Consider the following 6,009-nt stretch of genomic DNA (forward strand, 5'->3'; position numbering starts at 1 on the left):
GTAGCATGGAGCTGCAGCTAGCCCTTCTCTCTCTCTCTCTGTCCCTTAACTAACAAAACTCTCCCTCAGGACCAGGGGCCCGTTACTATTTATCTTCGTAGAAACGCTGAATGAGTTAAAACCATCATCTTTCATGTACTGTCCTCCGCTCTATTCCCAGGACACACTGGGAGCTCGACAAAGACAGAAAAGATCTTACAGCCCGAAGGCTTAACACTAAAGCAAAAATAATAGAATCACACAAAAACAAAACACAAGCTAATCATTATGGCTCCAAACACATCACACATCCACATACATTCACACACACGGACTACGGGACCACCCCTGAGAGCTGACCTGGCCATGCCCCCTGCCGCTCAGTGCTGGCGTGTGTCCAGAACAAACTGGGCCTCTCCGTAGGGAACAGTGGAGGCCTGAGGCCGTGCTGCTTAGCAGGCGCCGAGGGGGCGGCAGGCTGCCAGTGGTCAGTCACTGCCGGAGCTTCTGGGAATGGTGTCACACTCACACTAACCCCCATCCTCACACCAGCCAGCTCCTGGGTTCAGGGCCGGGTGCAGAGGTCGAGAAAGAACAGCACTCCTACGGCTGAGCAGCTGGACTCGCCGTCATGGATGAGCTCATTCTGGCCACCGTCCAGACTAGAGGCGAGCCAGGCCCCTGACGTCTGAGCCGTCTCCATGAAGTCACTCTCAAGCATAGATCAACACAGAGCAGCAGCAGCAGCAGCACAGTGCCTGCACACAGGCCCACAAACAAAGTCTTTGACTTTTCAAGGTTCACCCGAGGCCAGAGTGATGACAGGAAGAGGAGGTACATCTTAACTGGACTCGGACCGAAACTCACGGTTGAATCCAAGTCCAAAGAAGCACAAGGATGGCAGCGGTGTGAAGGATGGAGCGGCGACAGAAAAAAGGACTAAAACACGAGATTAAAAGAAACTGCAAAGAGAGCGAGAAGGTATACAAGGAACACAGGGCATGTCTTCAAGGCTAAATTTAGTCTTACCATACACATAGCCAGACTACTGTGAAAAAATAACAAATCTTATCTGACAGATAGACCTTGACAACTCCAAGTGATGCTACATAAGCGGGCCTCAGCGTCTTTCATCAACCAGACACAGTACAAAGGAAGATATTTCCCAGAAGGCCCCGAGGCAATCTCAGCGGGCCTCTGGATATCATTTTAGCCCCAACAGACCAGCTGGCCGCCAACCTCCTCTCCTGCTCCCTTACGCACGATAAGGCAAGAGCATCCGTCCCTCACTGCTCACAGGTCAGAGAGATATTGTTTGTACGCACACGCAGCACACAGAGAGCATGTGCACACGTACAAATGTGGAATTTGGGAGTTGCTGGAGCTGATAATGGCTGTCAGACTCCTCCAGCACAGCAGCAATAAGGAAGGAAGGCTAATTGGATGCCGCTCCGACACGGCTGGCCAGTCCTCAGAAAAACACAAGCCAAGGAAACCGTTCAATGGGTCTAAATCATAAACTACATGACTGCTGCGATAAGGTGGTCAGAGCGCGTACAAAGTGCCCTTTGTTTAAAGAAATTAAACAAAATGGAAGGAAACATTAAGGCTATGAGATATTGTCAGGTTTACCCAGTCTGCAGTTACATGTGGTACATTTGTATGAGACTAGTGGCCCACTGTCCCAGAGGGAACGAAGAGGAACAGCAAAATAACAGGTGTCAACAGCAGATAAATGGGCTTTTCATTCAATTAGCCAAATTATCTATCAGCATCTGTGTTTGCTGTTGATATAAAAACACACTGCCTATTAACCTGCGGTCTCCAAAAGGACACGGGCTCAGCAATTAACCCACATTCCCAAACTTATCCAGCTGCCTCCATTTCCAAATGACTATAATTCCAAACAACGTGGTAATTTCCTGGGCAGAGAGCGCATGCCTGGTGTGCTGCTGATTATGGCTTGTTGGAAACTTATAAAGACTGAGGTTTCCTGGAGGGAGACCGCATCAGCTGTCATATTCATAATTATAGCATTTCTGCTATTTCTATCAATCATATAATTATCGTATCTCTGCTATTTCTATCAGTCATATAATTATCATATTCAGTCATTTCTACCTAAAATTTGTTTCAGTAATTTCCTGAAGTTTTCTTTGCAGTTCCAGATCCATGACATCCATAACGTTTGGTACCGTGCAAGCTGCTTTTCTTTTCCATCTCATTTCCAGCACTGACTTGATGTTTGTACGGCTTTGTCACTACAGTCCTACGATCCTTCGATTGTGGAGACAGACAAGTCTGAGCACCTGAAGTCTGTGCCGTAGTCTTTACATAAACAACCGGAGCAGCCTGCGCTATCCGGACATCACATACCTGATATGGGAAAATAAAAACCACCATCACTTGAAATTATTACAAGTCAACCATAAAATAGTTTATAATTACATATAATGAGTCCTGAACTAAATGCCAATCTAGTTGTAACAGCTGCTCCACAGTCCCCCCACTCCATAAATTTGGGGCAATTAAGGCCTGCACTCCGCTAATGAACCTGACTAACAAGGCCATAAACAGGAGGTCCCAGCAGGAGTAACACCTGGGATTAATAAACTCTTGTAGCAGACCATGATGGGCTAGGCCACAGCATAAATAAGTAAGAGCTTCAGCACATAGAACATAGTGAATCTAAACACTATAGTTTAGTGAGATGTAATTATAATAATAATGTAATAATGTAAGTTCCTTAAATATCAGTTTAAAGACACATTTCAGTCCCACATTTCTGCCACCAATCCCCTGATTAATGAGTTGCTGCAGCAGCTCTTGTGCAAGGAAGTGAATAATCTCTGTAAAATCTGTAATGTGTTTTATTAAATTAGTTATAAAATGGACCATGATAATAGATTTTATCCTTGTCACAGAAGTGCATCTGCATTTGAAAAGCAGCGAATAGTATCATCTTCCTGTCCTTTGCCCAATGTGCACTCATATGGGCCCAAGCTTCCTTTAACCCAGAAAAGTATTCGACGGATAGAGAAGATAAATGGATAATCAGAAGGTTATCCTGAGGGCAATTAGTGTCACATTCGCCTCTGTGTCCACCACAGTTGAGTCATTGACTGTGAAAGGGGAAGTGATTGTGATTATGTATGCTTCTGTGATGTTGATACCAATCAGTGGATCATGAGGGAAATTAGAAACACACTGTTTTTCTCTAAGCAATAAGAGAGCCTGGCTTCATTTACGGTAAAATGGCACAAGCGCTCACTTTGTCCTCCTGCAGGCTCAATGACAAGTCGCACAAAACAAGGATGAACCATAATCAAAATCATGAGCTCTCAAACTTCTACAATCTGTTGTATGTATGGGAAATTCTGCAGTGATTCACAATATCCGCAACAATGCTGTTAGTGTGCATATTATTTACACATCTTTCAGACGACTGGAAGACAAAAAACATATTAAAGGATAACTCCTTTGTTTTTTTAACCTGAGCCTCAATTTTACATATTCTGGGATCGAAAGGACTCGTAGGTACAGAAGCTTTTGGAATTGGTACACTAGATCACCTCAGCCAGCCGAGGACAGGCAGCAAATGGGATGTAATGGCTGTAATGTCGTCCTTTGGGACGATCAAAGTACGTCCAATAAAAGTGCTTACAATATTATGGTAAGAATCCCTACTGCAATAAACTGTAAGACCAATTTCTTTACCCAGAAACTGCTGTTGCATTGCACTATTCAAGTCCACCAGACTCCATTGACAAAAACAGTAATTTTACTTTGCAGAACATGGAAGCGGCTGGTCTACTGCTGCCTCAATTGGTTAGTTTGTTTGTGTCATTGTGTGTTACACAAATTAAAACTAAACCCTAACTAACTAACCCTTGAAAACACCAAAGTCACACAATAACACAAACAAACAAACTGAGTGAGACAGACTTATACCAGCATCTCTCATGTCAAATTACTGTTTTTGTCAGTGCAGTCTGGTTTTCTTGGAACTGAGAGAAATAACGGCTGTTTCTGGTGAAACAAAAATGAAGTTGCAGATCTTTTTCTGTAGGGATCCTGTCTGTAATGTTGAAAGACACAAATAACATTCTGGGCCTGTCAGCGACAAAAACAAGCATTTTTATTGGACGTACTTTGATCTGGCGCAATTATCCCAAAGGGGCATGACATTACAGCCATAACCGTGCTTTCGCCACCCTCTCTCGGCTGATGGCTGAGGCAATCTATTGGATCAATTCCAAAACTTATTGAAGCTAGCAGTCATTTTGAACCCAGAAAAAATGGGGCCGAGGTACACAAAATACCAGAGTTATCTTTTAATGCAGTATAAATGTTATCTGGATGCAATATTACCAATGCTGCAGACACACTGACTGCTCTATATAGACAGATGTGACTCTCCAAACACTATTGCCCTATCTACTCCATAATCGTTAACTTTGGCAAACTGCTATGGCTACCACTTAATCTCATAATAACCAGAACAGTGGAAAGTGCAAAAAGGTCTTTCCTAATATCACACCAAACTGAGTCAACGAGGGAACAGCAGCCCCCCCCCCCTCCACTCCTCTAAAAGGCCGCCATTGTATGTGAAGAATTGCCATGGCTACTGCAGACGAACTGTAAGCCTTTTAGAATTATTAGCATTCCTCTCTACCCTGAGCACTGTAGCAGAGCTGCTCGCTTTACCATCAATCCGCCTTGAGAGAAACACACCATTTCTTTCATTTGAAACTACAGGAATTTCCATCTGGCTGGGAATTAATTAAAGTTGAATTATGGGCCACAGCAATATTGGACTGCTCAGACAAATTCAACAACTCCCATGGAGGGTAAGACTGAATGTGGCCTTGTTAATGAGCATGGTAAGAGGCTAGCAAAGCCACTTGTCAAAGACACTAACTCAGCCGTTAGTAGGCGAGATTGCGATAAGACAAACAACAATGTCATCATTGATACATCCAATTTTCTTGGCCACAAATGATCCTTGTTGTGGCTGAAGTTATTTCGACGTGTCTGCATGCCATCCTCTTGGTAACATAAACCTGAAGCAGATGAAATATGTCGGCCTCAAATTGAGCATCACATTTTCTGGTTCTGTGAAACTACAGAATCCTGTTAAGCTTTAATTAGTCGAGTGCAGAGTTTCCACACTGATGCTAATCGGATTAGGTGATGGATTTTAAAATTAATTTAAAGCTACAACTTAATAAAGATGCTTTTTAAGTGGTATTTGGAATAAAAGTCATTGGCCTCATGATTAACTGCAAAAGATGTTTATAATGATTTGGCAGCACTCACACAATTAAAAGAGCTGCTGAAACACAAAAAGCCAAACACATGAGATAAAAATAAGATATTTTCCAACCCAGTTTTATAAGGGTCCACATTAACTTCAGTTTCCATGGGAAATCTAGTTAAATCAATCATATTAGAGGGAATGCAATATAGTTATTAGTGGCATAGGGAGTTTCGGAAACATATAACTCTAAAATAATGCAACATTTGTATCTTTGTCAGTGTGAGACGGGGAAGGTGGCTGAGACAATGTGGCCACTATCAGACCCTAATGAGAAAGCCTGGACCAGTGGTGACACAACAGGCTCTGTTCCACTGCAAACCAGGGAGGCTCCACTATCAGGCCTGGGACTCCTCCAGTCCCTGGCACCTCCACTGATGCAGAAAAAGTAGGTCTGCATGGGACCCAAGGGGAAGCAGGGCCCCAGTGACATTCCACGGTTTGTGCCAAAACGGCTAAATGGCAACCATTTCCCTGGAGTGCACGCAAACTACAGTTTCAGTTTCACCTGTCTGTGTTGTTCCGGGTACAGGTTACAGGTAAACAACTCTACTGAACAACATTTCCAAAGTCTCACTGGACTGTGACCTGAATGTGACATGTAAGAAAGATGGTGTGCACAGAAAACTATGATGAGTAATAATGAGTAATACAATATTAGTAACAATGCTGCCAGTGTGTGTATTATTTACATATCTTTCATTTCAGAAGGT

This window comes from Pempheris klunzingeri, chromosome 17 (assembly GCF_042242105.1).
Source record: "Pempheris klunzingeri isolate RE-2024b chromosome 17, fPemKlu1.hap1, whole genome shotgun sequence".
Classification (NCBI taxonomy): domain Eukaryota; kingdom Metazoa; phylum Chordata; class Actinopteri; order Acropomatiformes; family Pempheridae; genus Pempheris; species Pempheris klunzingeri.